The sequence below is a fragment of the Coregonus clupeaformis genome, unplaced genomic scaffold (assembly GCF_020615455.1).
Source record: "Coregonus clupeaformis isolate EN_2021a unplaced genomic scaffold, ASM2061545v1 scaf0551, whole genome shotgun sequence".
Classification (NCBI taxonomy): domain Eukaryota; kingdom Metazoa; phylum Chordata; class Actinopteri; order Salmoniformes; family Salmonidae; genus Coregonus; species Coregonus clupeaformis.
Window position 1 is genome coordinate 138,323 of NW_025534006.1, and position 19,039 is coordinate 157,361.

A 19,039-nucleotide genomic window follows, 5' to 3' on the forward strand; every position below is an offset into this window, starting at 1 on the left:
AATCAGCCGTTACATAGAGCCCCTTTCATGACAAACCAGCCTGGGTCCCCATGAACTGCCCCACCGGAAAATAAATACATAAATGAATATGTAGCAGTAGTGCTGCTTAACCCGTCACATTAATTATTGAAATATGGCTGAAATTAGTGATACACACAAGGCTCTCATGCGGAGGGGTTTTTTAAGAGGGTAATGAGAGGGTTAGGGCAAGAGGAGATCATTTCAGAGCTGCCAACCTGGGGCTGACATGCTTCAAGTGGATATCTTTTGAAGTGTTTGGCTGCCTTTTAAACAGTTCATGGAGTGGAGGAATATTTCAGGAAAGTGTAGAAAAACACAAGAGATAGAATAGCAAGAGAAAGTAAGGGCCTGGTCTTTAAACGCATTGCATTTGCTTGTTACTCAAGATATATGGCAGAATCCTAGACCGCATACACACATACATGCACACAAACAAAGTCCACACAGGGCAATCAACTGAAGCACGCAACCCCAGCAGGACTCCGGCACGCACGCACACACACTCACTCCTCTCCCAGTGAAAACAACCACAGAGTGAAATGTTTACTCTGAGCATTTTTCCCAAGATCTGAGGCCTGGAAAGGTCTGGGAATTCAGACCAGTGTTATCTGAAGAAAAAGTCTACAGGATATCAGTTAGGGTCACAGACAGCCAGCAGTTTCAACTGTACTCTCGCCAACAGCACATCTGTGTGTGTGTGGTTAATAGAGAATGAAACACTCAATGGGCATGAATCAAAAATAGAGCAAGCCTCAAAAGCTGTCCTCCCTCCACATTAGTGTGTGATTGTTTTCTTGTAATGCTGGGATTATTCTTTGCTTCTCTTAGTAGTGTGGGTGTGTATAAGACATGGGAGTGTATTTACATGCAAATGAGTTATTCCCTCCACTCTGTTTTTGTGTGCGCGCACATTTTAAGCCACCACCCAATTACCTCAGGGGATCAGACTTGATGGAGCTCAAAATGGCTGGCTATTGACAAAGTCCATCCTCAAGGAAGAGTCATCCAAGGATTCGAGCTGTTTATATTACTCCACAGAAAATTGCATCAGCTTAATTTGTCATGGTTTGGGCATTAGTCAAGGCAATACCAGCAGAAAGCTGGTATTGCATCAGCTGAATAAGATTCATGGCTTATCTGGATTCTCCTAAATGGGGGTGAGTGCATAGAGGACAACACTGTGCACATGTTTTTATTCAGCCTTCACTTCATTACCGCAATAACAATAATCATAATCATAAACCCTAGGTGCTGTGGTGAAAAGCTGGGGCCATTGCTCGAATGATTCAGCAGAGACCAGATTCTCGGCAAATGGCGGTCAATGCCTTGGAAACCCTGCGTGAGCGTCCATAAAGGAAAGCTTTTAGGAGTAGAGTCAATTCTCGGCCAGGGCGCTCCAACATGTTCCTGCAGCATTACCATTTGAAAGGGAGGAGAGGAACACACCAGTGGAGAAAGAAAATGACATAATAAAAGAGAAAGAGAGACGGAGAAAAGTGTGAGGGGAGAGGGATAAACAGTGTTCTTCATCCCACTGACTTCTGGGAACGTATAGAATACAGGCCCAGTCCAATCAGACATTTTTTACTGTACCTTGTGTGCGTTTCAAAGTTCCGGTTTTAACCCTTTGATACGTACGAACAAACAGGTGTGATCGTTCTACAGTGATCCTTGCAGCGTACGTTCAAACCGGTGTGATTAGAACACTTCTTTAGAACGTCCAGTTACGATTGACGTGACAGTCAGCGTTTTAGCTGGCCACACTTTTTTCACAGAAACATTTTGCACACAGTTTTTACAATGTTATGTCCTCAATGTGAGAAGTTTATTTTTGGATGCAATGTTCATACATTCACAGAAGTAGTGACAGCATAACACAATTCTCATCCAAACCGAAAAATGTAGGCTACATTAGTCCTAGTGCTGAGGAAAGAGTGACCTAACACAAGCGGTTATATTTAGCTAAATCTCGGCTGACAGAAACCATAATATTAATTAGTTAATAGTAATTACTATTTACAATTCATCACGGGTGAGCTCACCAGTGCTCGAAATAATTGAGTAAAACACTTTCTAAAAGTCCAAAGTAATCTGACGATAGGTAGTTTGAGCGCGCCGCCATGTTTTTTTCCCTTCGTGTCGTCTACCATCATTCACTTACGGAAGTTTACTCGAAAGACAAGTGAACTATCCCTTCACCTCATTTTGTTATAACATCTTTAGTCTGACAGACGTTTACGTGACAACCAGAATCCATTGTATGATGTCAACAAACACGGCGCCACACATAGCTGGCAATTAGATTAGCATTATCTCATCATAATCAGTACAACCTTCAAAAAAGTATGCAAGAATCGGAATGCATGATTTGTTACCAGTAATTGAAAACGTGAATTAAACAGTAAATGCATTATGCTCCATATGTAAATACGGTGTGTTACAGTAGAAACAACAACACGATATACAGAAATATAACGATAATGTAATAAGGCACTTACAGTTGAAGTCGGAAGTTTACATACAACTTAGCCAAATACATTTAAACTCAGTTTTTCACAATTTCTGACGTTTAATCCTAGTAAAGATTCCCTGTCTTAGGTCAGTTAGGATCACCACTTTATTTTAAGAATGTGAAATGTCAGAATAATAGTAGAGAGAATTATTTATTTCAGCTTTTATTTCTTTCATCACATTCCCAGTGGGTCAGAAGTTTACATACGCTCAATTAGTATTTGGTAGCATTGCCATTAAATTGTTTAACTTGTGTCAAACGTTTCAAGTAGCCTTCCACAAGCTTCCCACAGTAAATTGGGTGAATTCTGGCCTATTCCCGCTGACAGAGCTGGTGTAACTGAGTCAGGTTTGTAGGCCTCCTTGCTCGCACACGCTTTTTCAGTTCTGCCCACACATTTTCTATAGGATTGTGGTCAGGGCTTTGTGATGGCCACTCCAATACCTTGACTTTGATGTCCTTAAGCCATTTTGCCACAACTTTGGAAGTATGCTTGGGGTCATTGTCCATTTGGAAGACCCATTTGCGACCAAGCTTTAACTTCCTGACTGATGTCTTGAGATGTTGCTTCAATATATCCACATAATTTTCCTTCCTCATGATGCCATCTATTTTGTGAAGTGCACCTGTCCCTCCTGCAGCAAAGCATGATGCTGCCACCTCCGTGCTTCACGGTTGGGATGGTGTCCATCGGCTTGCAAGCTTTCCCCTTTTTCCTCCTAACATAACGATGGTCATTATGGCCAAACAGTTCTATTTTTGTTTCATCAGACCAGAGGACATTTCTCAAAAAAGTACGATCTTTGTCCCCATGTGCAGTTGCAAACCATAGTCTGGCTTTTTTATGGCGGTTTTGGAGCAGTGGCTTCTTCCTTGCTGAGCGGCCTTTCAGGTTATGTCGATATAGGACTCGTTTTACTGTGGATATAGATACTTTTGTACCTGTTTCCTCCAGCATCTTCACAGGGTGCTTTGCTGTTGTTCTGGGATTGATTTGCACTTTTCGCACCAAAGTAAGTTCATCTCGAGGAGACAGAACGCGTCTCCTTCCTGAGCGGTATGACGGCTGCGTGGTCCCATGGTGTTTATACTTGCATACTATTGTTTGTACAGATGAACGTGGTACCTTCAGGCGTTTGGTGATTGCTCCCAAGGATGAACCAGACTTGTGGAGGTCTACAATTTTTTTCTGAGGTCTTGGCTGATTTATTTTGATTTTCCCATGATGTCAAGCAAAGAGGCACTAAGTTTGAAGGTAGGCCTTGAAATACATCCACAGGTACACCTCCAATTGACTCAAATGATGTCAATTAGCCTATCAGAAGCTTCTAAAGCCATGACATCATTTTCTGGAATTTTCCTAGCGGTTTAAAAGGCACAGTGAACTTAGTGTATGTAAACTTCTGACCTACTGGAATTGTGATACAGTGAATTATAAGTGAAATAATCTGTCTGTAAACAATTGTTGGAAAAATTACTGGTGTTATGCACAAAGTAGATGTCCTAACCGACTTCCAAAACTATAGTTTGTAAACAAGAAATTTGTGGAGTGGTTGAAAAACAAGTTTTAATGACTCCAACCTAAGTGTATGTAAACTTCCGACTTCAACTGTACTTTGATAGGAATGCACACATGTCCAAAGTTATTATTAGTAAGGAAAACAACAATGAAGGCCACGCGGGCGCCAGGGGGAAAAATTTTCTGTTCTGACTGGAGATGCGCAAATGTCTGCATACTTGATCTGGGGAAACACTGGGATGTGCATGGGCTCTTGTTGAAGAAAGAAGTTTGTCCGGCTCAGTAATGCCTCAATTGTACGCAACAGTGAAATGGGCTACTTCTATGTGAATTAATGAGGTGGAACACACCTCAATTCAAACTATTATTAAAAAATAAAAGCAGTTAGAAAATCATTTAAAATTGACAAGTTGAAACATAGCCCATAGATAATTAGCAGGCAGCGTGCCTTGGTTTGAGGGCAGCGCAGGTTAACTGTCCTGTTGCGTAACAATCACATTTTGGAACAGTGAGTGCATTCTGACATCACGCACATAAAAAAAAACTCACGCTGGGGCGACCGTTAGAGATATTTGGAACTCACATGTGAAAAGGTGCATTCAAACATTTGACTGGAAATTATGGAGGGCAAATTCAGAGATCTGTAGCTGAACCATTTAAACTGGCTCTCAAACATTCATTGCCTGGTTGAAATGGCACTGTTAGCTGAGCTCTGTTCTGTTCTCCCAATCCAATCTTTACACCGTTCACCACTGCATTGTAGCCAGGGTTGGTGGGAAGTGTTTTGAGATGGAGGTGTGAAGAGTCCTGCATCCGCAGTAGACGAGTGTTATGGATTTCTCTACCTCTTCACCCTCTCTAAGAGACACTGGGAAGGGCGAAACGATGAGAGGAGGGAACTCAGAGTCACACATCTTTGTGTTGGTGTCATCGTTTAGCTAGTTTTTCTGAGAACTGGTTGGTCTCCTCCACCCCAGGGCAGGTGACTGCAAGCAGGTAGTGACACCTGTTTCCACTTGTTTTTGTTGAGCGTTCTCCACCAGCAGTTACACCCGCTTTTCTTTTTAGTTGTTGAATGAGTTCCACCCATTCAACAGCCAGATGCAGGCACCCACACATACACACACTCACACTGACCGATCTAGAACAGCTATTTCACGGCACACTTAAGCACAAACAGTGGCCACAAAGCCATATAGACTGAGTAATGCTGTGGCTAATTATTTCAATGGTCTAAGCTAAACAACTTTGCCTGTTTTTTCCCTTACTGCATATGGTTCTAATCCCTTGGGATGCAGTTCTGGGTACGGCTGCAATGGAAGAATGTGACGTTTCTCACATACAGTAAATAAATACCATTACCCATTCTATTGAATAAGCACAAGAGACATTTCTCAGAAATCATTACAGGGAATCACCTAACCTTGGAGAAAGTGTCCCCTGTCTACCTGCTCTGCCCAATTGCCAACTCTTGACAGCTTGATCCCATGTTCTATAGCCCCATGCGCTGGAGTAGGCCAGGAGTCAAAGACAGAACAAAACCTCTGCAAAAGTGTGCTTGACAGGGCAATCTGAGAGTAATGGAATTTAAGTTCTCCACTTAGAGCACGGAGAGTGCAGAATCACCATGGAAACCCAGATGGTGTCTTGGCAGTTTTGAGCTTTCTGCAATTGAAACCCTTTTGTTTGGAGGACCTTAGGTATGGTGCCATTATGGAAGTGATTTCCTTCAGAAGTGTGAAAAACCCTGCTTACATACTGTACAGTGGGGGTAAAAAGTATTTAGTCAGCCACCAATTGTGCAAGTTCTCCCACTTAAAAAGATGAGAGAGGCCTGTAATGTTCATCATAGGTACACGTCAACTATGACAGACAAATTGAGGAAAACAATTCCAGAAAATCACATTGTAGGATTTTTAATGAATTTATTTGCAAATTATGGTGGAAAATAAGTATTTGGTCATCTACAAACAAGGAACATTTCTGGCTCTCCAGACCTGTAACTTCTTCTTTAAGAGGCTCCTCTGTCCTCCACTGAATCTGCAATAGGTAAGCAGCTTGGTTTGAAGAAATCAACTGTGGGAGCAATTATTAGGAAATGGAAGACATACAAGACCACTGATAATCTCCCTGGATCTGGGGCTCCACGCAAGATCTCACCCCGTGGGGTCAAAATGATCACAAGAACGGTGAGCAAAAATCCCAGAACCACACGGGGGGACCTAGTGAATGACCTGCAGAGAGCTGGGACCAAAGTAACAAAGCCTACCATCAGTAACACACTACGCCGCCAGGGACTCAAATCCTGCAGTGCCAGACGTGTCCCCCCTGCTTAAGCCAGTACATGTCCAGGCCCGTCTGAAGTTTGCTAGAGTGCATTTGGATGATCCAGAAGAGGATTGGGAGAATGTCATATGGTCAGATGAAACCAAAATAGAACTTTTTGGTAAAAACTCAACTCGATCGTGTTTGGAGGACAAAGAATGCTGAGTTGCATCCAAAGAACACCATACCTACTGTGAATCATGGGGGTGGAAACATCATGCTTTGGGGGCTGTTTTTCTGCAAAGGGACCAGGACGACTGATCCGTGTAGAGGAAAGAATGAATGGGGCCATGTATCGTGAGATTTTGAGTGAAAACCTCCTTCCATCAGCAAGGGCATTGAAGATGAAACGTGGCTGGGTCTTTCAGCATGACAATGATCCCAAACACACCGCCCGGGCAACGAAGGAGTGGCTTCGTAAGAAGCATTTCAAGGTCCTGGAGTGGCCTAGCCAGTCTCCAGATCTCAACCCCATAGAAAATCTTTGGAGGGAGTTGAAAGTCCGTGTTGCCCAGCGACAGCCCCAAAACATCACTGCTCTAGAGGAGATCTGCATGGAGGAATGGGCCAAAATACCAGCAACAGTGTGTGAAAACCTTGTGAAGACTTACAGAAAACGTTTGACCTGTGTCATTGCCAACAAAGGGTATATAACAAAGTATTGAGAAACTTTTGTTATTGACCAAATACTTATTTTCCACCATAATTTGCATATAAATTCATAAAAAATCCTACAATGTGATTTTCTGGATTTTTTTTCTTCTCATTTTGTCTGTCATAGTTGACGTGTACCTATGATGAAATATACAGGCCTCTCTCATCTTTTAAGTGGGAGAACTTGCACAATTGGTGGCTGACTAAATACTTTTTTCCCCACTGTACCTCACTTACATACTCTGCTCTGCAAGGTAATCATGGCAGCCACACAGTGAGAGAAAGCCTTAGCGGTGGGTGATAAAGGCTGGGAGATTGTCAGTAGACAGCGTAACTTCCCCGAGCTGCTTGTTTCAGCAGTAATTATGGAAAGTGAATGGTACACTGTGGCTGGTGCTAAAGAGCTCACAAAGCATTTCGCTTGTGATGCAATGTCAACGAACTACTGGAGGGAAGTCAATCGAATAAGTAAAAGTGACTATAAAGCCAAACAAAATGTCTTAAACAAAGACATAAGAAGTGGAAAGTGGCAAGTGTGTTGGAGGGATGCAGAGGGAGGGAGGGAGGGAGGGGAAAGAGATGTGTTCAGAAGACTATGAATAGGGATGAGATTGGAGAGCACACCGCATCAGTGAACCAATCACAGGCATATTGAAAAATCTGGAGAGAGTGAAGATAAGGAAGGAGGAAAAGAAAGGAAGAGAAGATGGGAATAAATAATGGAGTGGATGAGAGGGCTAGCATAGCCACAGGAGCAGGTGATTGAAAATAACCACCAACAGGATGAACAGATTGATAGAGATGGAGAGCAAGTGTGTGTGTGTGTGTGTGTGTGTGTGTGTGTGTGTGTGTGTGTGGAGGGGGTTTCAGGTTGCTCCATCCTAATACCCATCACAAAGTACATGGCATCTATCACCTCCCTCACCCCCCTGGTCTGCCCTAAGTAATCTCCTTTTCCCTCCACCTCTTCATCTGCCCTCCTTGTCCTCGTCTCAGTCTGCTCTCATCCGCCTCTCTCTGTGTCATAAAGGTGCTCGTAAGGAGGGCGCTTAACCCCTCTCTCAGGCTTGACCTGGCAGATATGGAAGGAGGGTGCCGGTGGAGCATGGTAGCAGCGGTAGGTACACAGTGTGCCTATAGAAAGTCTACACACCCCTTGGATTTCTTCACATTTTGTGTTACAAAGTGGGATAAAAATAGATGTAATTGAAAAAAAATTGTCAACGATCTACACAAGACTCTAATGTCAAAGTTTTTAGATTAATTAAAAATAAAACTAATTTGCCTTGATTAGATAAGTATTCACCCCTGAGTCAATACATGTTAGAAACACATTGGCAGCAATTACAGCTGTGAGCGTTCTTGGGTAAGTCTCATAAGAGCTTTGCACACCTGTATTGTGCAATATTTGGCCATTATTATTTCAAAATTCTTCAAGCTCTGTCAAGGTGTTGGGGATCATGGCTAGACAGCAATTTTCAAGTCTTGCCATAGATTTTCAAGCAGATTTATGTCAAAACTGTAACTTGGCAACTCAGGAACATTCACGGTCTGGTGCAGGCTTTCCTCTGGGATTTTGCCTGTGCTTAGCCTCATCCCGTTTCTTTTCATCTGGAAAAACTCCCCAGTCTTTGCTGATGTCAAGCATAACCATCCCAAAATGCAGCCACCACCAGGCAGTTACTCATTGATGTGTTGTGTTGGATTTGACCCAAACATAAGGCTTTGCATTTAGGCCCAAAAGTGCATTCTGTATATTTGTATTCTTCTTTTCACCCTGTCATTTAGGTCATTATTGTGGAGTCACTACAATGTTGTTGATCCATCCTCAGTTTTCTGGAAGGGGGTAGTCATTCAAAAATCATATCAACCCCTATTATTATTAGTCCATATAACTATGTGATTTGTTAAGCCACATTTGACTTCTGAACTCATTTAGGCTTGCCTAAACAGAGGGGGTGAATACTTATGCAACGACTATATTTTAATTATTGAATGTTTATTAATTAGTTTTAAAAAATGAATTGTCTTTTCACTGACATTATGGAGTATTGTGTAGATCAATGGCAAAAAAGTACAGTTAAATCTATTTCAATCCCACTTTGTAATGCAACAAAATATGAAAAAAGTTCAAGGGGGTGTAGACTTTCTATAGGCACTGTACATAATCTGGGAGAAATTGGATATTGAATGGAGGAAGGGACGAAGGCCCTGGTGGAAGATGAATGAAGATGAACTAATTTCGCTCACCCACACATATGCAAGCCGATAATATTGAGAATGGGGAGGGGACTCAGGACCAAGAGGTTTAATGACCATGTCCAATCCACCGGTGTCGGCATCCATAGAGAGGTCATTCATCATGGGACAGACAAACGGCAGTGGGGAAGGGAAGGTTTGTAATAAGAAAGGGGGGTTAAATCTAGGAAGCTCCGGATTGCACTACAAACTCAATTGGCTGCAAAAATGCAAAGTCACGGTTCGGGAGAAAAGGTAAGATAATCACATACATTATAAACACGGAAATAGGAAATGTGAAATGTCCTGGGAAATGTCCTTGAAATGCACAGCCATGTACTAATGGAAATGAATGGGAGGAGTCAAAGAAATGTGGAGAGGTCAAGTAAGGGAAAGCAACTATTTTAGTGTCTGTATTTATTAATGAAATGGGCCTGTAGTACTTCCATATTAATAAACTCCATTAAACACAAGCAGAGTGCATTTATATTCCAGCAAACTGCTTGCAATTACCTATTCAGAAGACGTTGGCAATTAATACTGCAATCCCCGTAATGCTGTACCTAGAGAATTTGTAAACATCAATTATATGAAATAGGAGAGTCAATGAGATAGAACTTGTAGCGTGCTGCAGCAGTCACAGCAGGATACCACTACCAGCAAACATCCCCCTCAACGCTAACAAATGCTTCACTGGACAAAACCATCCAACTCCACCATATAATTTCCAAGCGAAAGCAAGAGAAATTCTGATTGGGGGTTTTGTGTTCTACTGCAAATACTAACAGTCTCCACATTGTAATAACCCAGAAGTCCCTTGACAGATAAAGAAGGGATGAAGGAGGAGGAAAAACAACACAGCTCAGTGGAAAACATGCCACTGTAAATCTCCAAGCCCTGCTCCACTGTCAATATCGCTGATCAGACTGGTTCTTCCACATTATGCAGACAACTCAAAGTCCATGGCTGCTTACAGTACCAATCTTTCACATAAACCATCCGTCTCATGGCCAGATCAATACAATCTGTCTCTCCAGCTCCCTGCAAAGGGTAGGCACTGTTTTTGTGGACGCTGGACAAAATACACTCCAAAACACAGGGCTCTAGAGTGCGACCATTTAACTTGCATATGCGCCTAAATATTTTGCTGTGCGACCTGGAATTTCTATTTAGGAGCACCAGTGCGCCTAGAATAAAAATCACCCAGATGATAATTTTATTTTTATTTTTTATCTCTTTTTTAATCTTTTTATTTTATTTTATTTTTTGGGGGGGATGGATCAGCTTAATATTGCAGATAGATTGTATCTTCTATCAATGTAATTGTCTGCATCACTTCCAATCCCCCATGTTTATTTTTATATATATATTCCCCTTTATTACTTTTCAACCCCACCATCCTTTCCCTACTTGGAGTAAATTAGTGAACAACAACGCCCAGGCCTCTACTTCCGGTCTATACTTACTATCTACACCTTATGGACAGAGTTAATTTTACAATAATTATATATATATATATATATTCATTTATTTTTTTGCTCCTGAACCTCTTCTACTCTCAACCTCTCCGATCATTTTCATGATGTCCATCCGGTTTGCTTCTAAATGCCATATCTTTCTAACTGTGCTCTTTCCCAAAAGCTCCCAACATACAACCTATATACTTATTATGGACACAGTATGCTTACATTATTAGCTATCTTTGTTATTATTTGTTGTTATTTGTTATTAGTCCCATCCTTCTACTCTATTCAATACCTACCATCTATCTCTTAACACCATCCATATAGGATTTCTATTTGCCATATATATTTCAACCGTACTGTGATGTTTTACAAAAGTTCTGAACCTTTCTATTCTCATTGCTTCTACAGATTGTGAATTAAAAATAAAAAATTTTGCTAAAAGTATTATTATATTATTGATTGATTGACTATGACTTTTCAGATCACCCAGTAATGGTATCTGCAAGGTTAGTTCCAGGTAAATATTGCAATCCTTTAGCCATTCCTGGACCTGTGTCCAAAAACAAGCTACAAATGGACAGAACCAAAACAAATGATCTAATGATTCTCTCTCTTCACAGCAAAATCTGCAGAGCTGGGAAGATTGTATCCCCCATATAAATAACATTCTATTGGTAGCAAGAATTTTATATAATAATTTAAATTGAAAGATTCTAATTTTTGAATCCGGTGTCGTTTTGCGTGTCAGTTCATAAACACTATGCCATGGGATCGGTACGTCAAAGATCTCTTCCCAACTATTTTGCAATCTATATGGGACGGCTGTCAATCCTTTGGTCCTTAAGTGAAACTGATATACTTTTTTATTTATCACAGTTTTCCCTTAACCAATTATGTTCTTTAATGCAAGGCCGACAGACAAGTTCCTTACTTTCTCCCCCTTCAACTTTCCTCTTCCACTTTTGCGGTAAGGCTGCAATTATTTGGTTGTAATTTTGGGTAGAGCAGACATTTCCATATGTTTTTGTTAGCTGCATGTGCGACATAACTCCACCAGTCCTACCGATGATATCATTTACGAAGATTATACCTTTTTTAAACATTCTGTCAAAAATAAAGTTTTTTTGTCAATTAGTATATTTGAATTTAACCACAATATTTGTTGCATTATTTGTTCTGTCGTTTCTGGAGGATTAAATTGAAATTGCAACCAACTTTCTATGGCCTGTTTTAGAAATAGTGACATTTGGGAGATTATTTCCTTTTCAAATAACTGAAAGTGAGAGGTTGTAATCTGAATAAAGGGAAAAAGGCCTTTCTTGAACAGTGGGTGAGACAATCTTACTAATTTGCTTGAGAACCAGTTCGGATTTAAGTATAACTTTTGGATGACTGAAGATTTTAGTGATAGGTCTAATGCTTTAATATTTAATAATTTCTGTCCTCCGAATTCATATTCATTATATAAATATGCTCTTTTAATTTTGTCTGGCTTGCCGTTCCAAATAAAATTGAATATTTTTTTCTCATATAATTTAAAAAACTGTTTGCTAGGCGTAGGCAAGACCATAAGCAAATAGGTAAACTGGGATAATACTAAAGAGTTAATCAGGGTGATTTTTCCACAAATTGACAGGTATTTTCCTTTCCATGGTAGTAAGATCTTATCTATTTTTGCTAACTTTCTATTAAAATTTATTGAAGTGAGATCATTTATTTCCTTTGGGATATGTATTCCGAGTATATCCACATCACCATCAGACCATTTTATTGGTAAACTACATGGTAATGTAAAAATTGTATTTTTTAGTGATCCAATACGTAATATAGTACATTTGTCATAATTTGGTTTTAATCCAGAGAGGTTAGAAAATGTATCTAGATCCTCTATGAGGCTGTGGAGGGATTCTAGTTGTGGATCTAAAAGAAAACATGAATCATCTGCGTACAATGACACCTTTGTTTTTAAGCCCTGTATTTCTAATCCTCTGATATTATTATTGGATCTGATTTTAATAGCCAACATCTCGATGGCCACAATAAATAGATATGCCGATAGTGGACAACCTTGTTTCACTCCTCTTGACAGTTTAAAACTTTCTGAGAAATAGCCATTATTTACTATTTTACACCTAGGGTTACTATACATGATTTTGACCCATTTTATAAGAGATTCTCCAAAATTGAAATGCTCCAGGCATTTATATATAAATTCCAGTCGAACTTTATCAAATGCCTTTTCGAAGTCTGCTATGATGATAATTGTTGCAATGATTACTTCACTGTACCGCAGCCCCTGAGTGCCACTGAGAATACACGAGCGCAGATTCATGACAGTCTTGATTGCACCATTACTACAAAGAAAATATTTTGTTACTTCAAATATTTTTCATTGTGCTCCTAAATTTCTTTGTGTGCTCCTAGATTTTTCAATCTAGGCGCACACATGCTCCTTGTTAAAAAAGGTAAGCTTAGAGCCCTGATACAGAATACACCATAGTAACTCTACTCGCTGTTTATTATCTATGCATAGTCACTTTACCCCTACCTACATGTACATATTACCTCAACTAATCTGTACCCCCGCACATTGACTCGGTACCGGTACCCCCTGTATATAGCCTTGTTATTGTTATTTTATTGTGTTACTTTATTTCCCTTTTTAATTTTTTTTAGCAAATATTTTCTTACTTACTTAAAAAAAAAAAAAAATGCATTGTTGGTTATGGGCTTGTAAGTAAGCATGTCACGGTAAGGTCTACACCTGTTGTATTAGGTGCATGTGACAAATACAATTTGATTTTGAGATGTTTCAAGTCATATTTCTGAAATTTCAAAGCTGACCTAGACATCAAGTATTCTTGTCACCCTTCTAACAAAGAGGTAAAAGGTATGTAAATCAATCTGTAGAGAAAGATCTGCACTAAAGAATAGGCTAGGGTTTGCTAATTGAATAAGCTCAATGAATTGCAACATCACATCTACTAATGTATCCGTAGGTAACAGAAAATCCTCATTATTCTACTAAACCTTGCTGACCTCTTATGCAGGGTTAGCCTAGGGCAAAGCTGTCTCAGTGACATGTTTAGCTGGGTTCAGCAAATGGCAGAGAGCATTATGGCTGAATCCCACTCGCCACACATCCCAGCACTTTACTGGTCAAGGAAGGCAAAAAGCATAATCTGGAGCCCGGGGAGTCCACTTAAGCTAATTACCAGGTTGCACGGACATGCTGCATTCGTTAAACAAGCGAGCAGGCAAGTTATCATCAGGAGTAAGGAGTCCTTCACTGTAATTATTCCTTTATTCTAATCAAGGGTTTAAATTGAGTGAGCCCTCTGAACCGTCCAAGCAACAAAGACTTCTGATTAAATTTAAATAACGAGACAAATAACTCAAGAGGAAGACACAAAACGAGGACAAATATTTTAGATAGTTTGACCAAATGGAATGGAAATCAAGCTAACAAGCACATGGGCACAAACATTTGTACTTAAATGCTTTGTATTTGAAGCCCACAAGATTAGTCATGCCAATTGGAATAACCAGTATGTTATTGTGTTAAATCATTTCTAAGAAAGAGCGACAGATGCTGAATATAAAACTATGAAATATTTAAAAAATTACTATCACAGGCTTGTTAAGACAGTAAACTATTGTTGATCACAAAAAATAGAAAGTGCAATGATCCTGAAAATCCTACTCAGCTGGCATGAATCCTTGCTGCTCCAATCAAGCTAATTGTTATCTGAGAATCTAACTGGGTATGAGGACCCAAAAAGAATGTACATGGTAGTAATTGGAGTGATTCTTGGCAAAGGAGCAGCAGTATTCTGTAGAATTATAAACAGTGAGATGTCTCACAATTAACACACCCAGAGCCAAAATCCTGACTCACGATACAGCCTGTACATAGATAGACTTGTTATGACAGTTCATTTAACATGATCTGACAGGATTGGCACAAGGCAAAGGTATCATTATTACTATAAATGATGAGGATCAATCAAAACTTCACATATTCAGAATTAGGAGTTTGTCAGTTCAATAATTAAAAAGACTTAAAGGAAGGGAGGGAGGGGTTTTCAATTAATTTTTTCCCCTGCAATTCACTTGAAATGGTACCTTTCAATTTGGCTGCAGCTCTTCAAATTGGGATAAATAGCTTCACAGGCCCACCATCCTTCTGTCAGGTTTCACAGGTTATGGCCAGAGAAAGCCTCCACACACATCTGCCAAACCAGCTATCCCCTACCCAGTACCCCAATCAACAAAACTATCCCCTCGAGACTGTGAACGCCTCTGTGTTGCCTTGGGGAAAGTGCATAGGTAACGTTTGAGGTGACCCTCGGAGCGGGTTTGCTCACAGCGGACCTCATTCACCCAGCCCACTTTCTCAAGCCTTGTATCGCTGTGACTTTGAAGTCTGGCCAGAGACGGGTTTTGAAAATTCCAGCAATCTCCCCACCATGACCAGGCACAGGATTAGCAAGCCCCTGTAGGATTGGGTAGGAGGACAGGGGGTCGTTTTTTCGGGGTAGTGTGTGCGCAAGCATTTCCCCTCCGGCCAGAGCTGGGGATTAACAAGCTACTAAGGAAGCAGAGAACACAAGGAGCCAGTCTCTTTCTTGAGTTCCTCGGAAACCAATTTGTGGTGGGAGAAACTGAGGGAGGCAGCTAATTCTGCCCGTGACCTCTCTGCATCAACTTTCTCTTGTTTTGCTGTTCAGAGTCTAAACAATTTTCTCAGGAAAAGAGAGCTGTGTCCAGGCTGTCAGTGTCCCTCTCCTTCACAGTGGCTTTGAAAACAAGCCTCTACAGGGCACCGCAGAATAAGAGCCTGAGCGAAGGGGGGACTTCAATGACAGAGTATTAACAATTTAGCATTTACTGTGTGAGAAAATGAAAAACACATTTCTGCACTACATCAAGGTAGTGCAGAACCCCATCACTTAAAAAAGGGTCGCGTCAAACTGGTTTTGAAACAAATAAAAAAGCCCTGAAACTACTGAACACACTTGCATTTAACTAATCAGTCCTTAAACAGAACTAGACAGTAGCATATATTTTCAACTGGAACTGTGTCAGAGGAGCAGACAACCATTTGGACACAGGAACATAGATAGCCTTCCCACTAGCATTTGTAGATTAATTAGGTCTTTGTCTTATCTCTGATTGAAAGGAGCCTGAGGAGTTTGCCCTCTACGCCTTTGTTGAACAGAGTCTCTTGTGGAAATGGAAGATTGGCCTTTATGTGTGGGTGTGTGGGAAAGCGAGGTGGACGGGCCACATCCGAGTTCAACTGACTTAATAAAGCTTCTCTCTATCTACCCCGAGATCTCCTCACCCCAATTATATGCCTGACACCTCTAACCTCACCCCCGGTCCCAATCCGACATCCAGCTCTTGTCATGCCCCTCCCTTCACTGCTCTTAAATCACTCTGCAGGGCTGGTAGGGCTGATGGTGGCAGTCATTCCCCAGGCTCCTCCTGTTTTCTGGATCTGGCTGTTTGAATTGGGTCAGGGTTGGGGCATCTCCTCTGAGAGCCCTGGATGGTCAAGTGGCAGGTGAGATGCGAATTATTGAGAAGAGACAAACTGTTGTTTAAGCGATAGAGGGACACACTCCCCAAAGACTGCATATTTTCAGAAATTGCTATAATGATGCCTCTGTATGTCCTCAAAATGCAAAATAATGTAAATCACTCACTAACAGACACCAAACAATAACAAAGTACTGTAAAATGGGTCTTCGACTGATATTATGGACATGTTTTTTTAAGACATTTGCACTGGTTCTACCCTCAGATTGGTCCAAGGTCACAGCTAGATTGCATCTGGCCAACCATCTGTTTAGACCCATCCCGTGAGATGGCCTGTCACCAGCACACCTTGACCCTGTCCTCTACTGTCCATGGTCATGGTGGCCAGGGACTGTCAGACCAGACAGGATGCCTCTTCATCTAGGCTACGGTCACTAGGGGAATCTATGCAGTTGTTTTTTCAATGACTGGCGGGATGGCCATAATGCAATCTGAGCCACTTTCCACCACGGCCTACACATCAATATGCTATTGTCATGCTAATAAACGTATAACATGATAATATAAGTCTAATCTACTTCTACAAAAACAAAATGAGAGGATAATTCAAAGTTATGCTCATGAAAATTACTCAGCTCTGTAGATTAGATTTGATAAAATATTTTAATCAATGAATAATATAGGTCATTAAAGGAATTAAAAAAGTGGCTAAATAACCTTTCCACGGCTTCCATTTATCAATCTGTCACTGGGTGCCTCCAGCCACCCGACCTTGCACCTATCCTATCAAACCACTCTTATTCATAATTGTTAAAGATTAAACAATAAGAAGAAAGTTCATAGCCAGAGCTACAACTCCCAATCAACATTCATCTCACTGCAATTAATATTCACTGCATTCTTACCTTAACTTTCGACAAATTTGACTGCAGAGATTCAGCCAGCTGACACGGATAGATTATTGGCACTAGCTGGTTAGGATCGCCACCCCGAGTGAAGACATCCACAATCTAAACAAAAACAAAAATAGGAATTATTTAAACAGGGACAAATTCAAGAGTGACGTACAGTTAGACATTCACAATATGTAATGGTCTAGCCAAGAAAAAGAACCTCTGCTCTATGTGGTCATTTTAATCAAAATCGGGCTTTTAGGGCAAATTTTCACACCTCAGAGGTCCTGCATGTCACATCATTTAAATCCCTCTACCTCTGTCATGCAGCAATTCATATATTGTGAAGCAGGGTTCCCATCTAGTACATAAAGTTCCTTAACGAGTGGACTATTTCTTAAAAACAAAATGCAGCAGGTCAATAATATGAGAAGGCGATATGTACCAACCCTGCATAATAATTATGTGTCTGTCAACTTTTTCCTCGCCGTCAAAATTGCAAAAACACTGTCCTCTATAAATATAATTTTCTATGCGCCCTGACTGACTACAAGTATATTATTATAAAAGAATAATGTTTTACTCAAACCATCCGCGGGCCGGATTCGTATGTTTGATACCCCTGCTCTATACTATAGCCAGGTTTATAGTAAAGGAAAGACCCAGACAAACAATAAAATGGCAATGTACTCTGGAAATAACAAGAGCAGCAATGGACAATTGAAGTAGTCAACTCTGGTCAGTGAAAAAAAAGCAAGACATTTAAAATGTCCTGTGCTTAAGATGTCAGAACAGAAATTCCATTGACTAACAAAGCAGAAGAGGACAAGTTTCTTTGCAGGTTCTTCTCTATTCAGAGAAAGGAAGTTAACAAAAGTGCACTTAGTTTACATTGATAATGGGCAGCTTATGAAGAAAATCTGTTGACAAATCCTAGAGAGTTGGAGCTCGCCAAATCACAGGGCATCTCAGAACACAATCTGTTCTGGCAATCTGCTTCAAGAGAATTAGGCTTCACTTTGCCAGTTCCCCTTTCAGCACAGAGTGGTTTGAGAAAGCTTTTTTGAATTCTCCACTCTCTGACAATATGGCAAAGAGATCTTTCAAACAATGAAAAAGAACAATCTGTGGGTTTCGTAAGTGATTTTGTTCCTCTGGATAGCCTGACACCTAGATTTAGGTCCATTTTTTTAAATGGATGTCCATGCTCTTGCCGTGCATGCTTCATGTTGGGAATTATAGCATATTATGAGGGTTATCCAAGTCCTTGGCCAAAAAATGTACACTACAGAAATCCCAAATCGCAACAAGGCCTTGCTTAACATGAGGGCCATCAATCACAATTAACATTTTGGAAACACATTAACATGGTCATTGTTCTGGAAAATTCCTTCTGCCAGTCGATTCAGCAGAGCCTCAAGAAAGTGCATCCCCCCCAATTTATAGTTAGACTGAACTTGGTCGGTCAAAATCATCTGTGATTGAACGTTTTTGGGGCCATGATTAGAGACCATTGACCTAGATCCAACACTAGGTCCTTATCTATTCTAGACAAAGCTAATTGTGACAAATGGTCAAGGTCGGGTATGTGACCTAGTTCTTCGAAAACCCAGCAGGTAGTTCAACCTGTAAAGACTTGTTAAAAAAAGAAGCCCCTGGATTAAAACAAAAAAATGACATGCTGGCAGCCACATGCGAACGCTGGTTCAGTTAAGGTCAAGGCGAACAGACTCTCCATCTTATTTCTTCTTCATTGTCTAAAATTTTATAATAGCTCTGTTTATTTGTACTTTGTTCTAGTTTCACTCTGCCCCCAGTTTGAGTGAAAAAGGCCAAGAGCACAAAGAGAGAAAATCTAAACTACAGT

General features: G+C 40.6%; 1 pseudogene; it reads right to left on the bottom strand.

The window, feature by feature from the left end:
• The window catches only part of LOC123485055, a 152,226-nt pseudogene that overhangs the window by 107,771 nt on the left and 25,416 nt on the right, over nt 1-19,039 (bottom strand).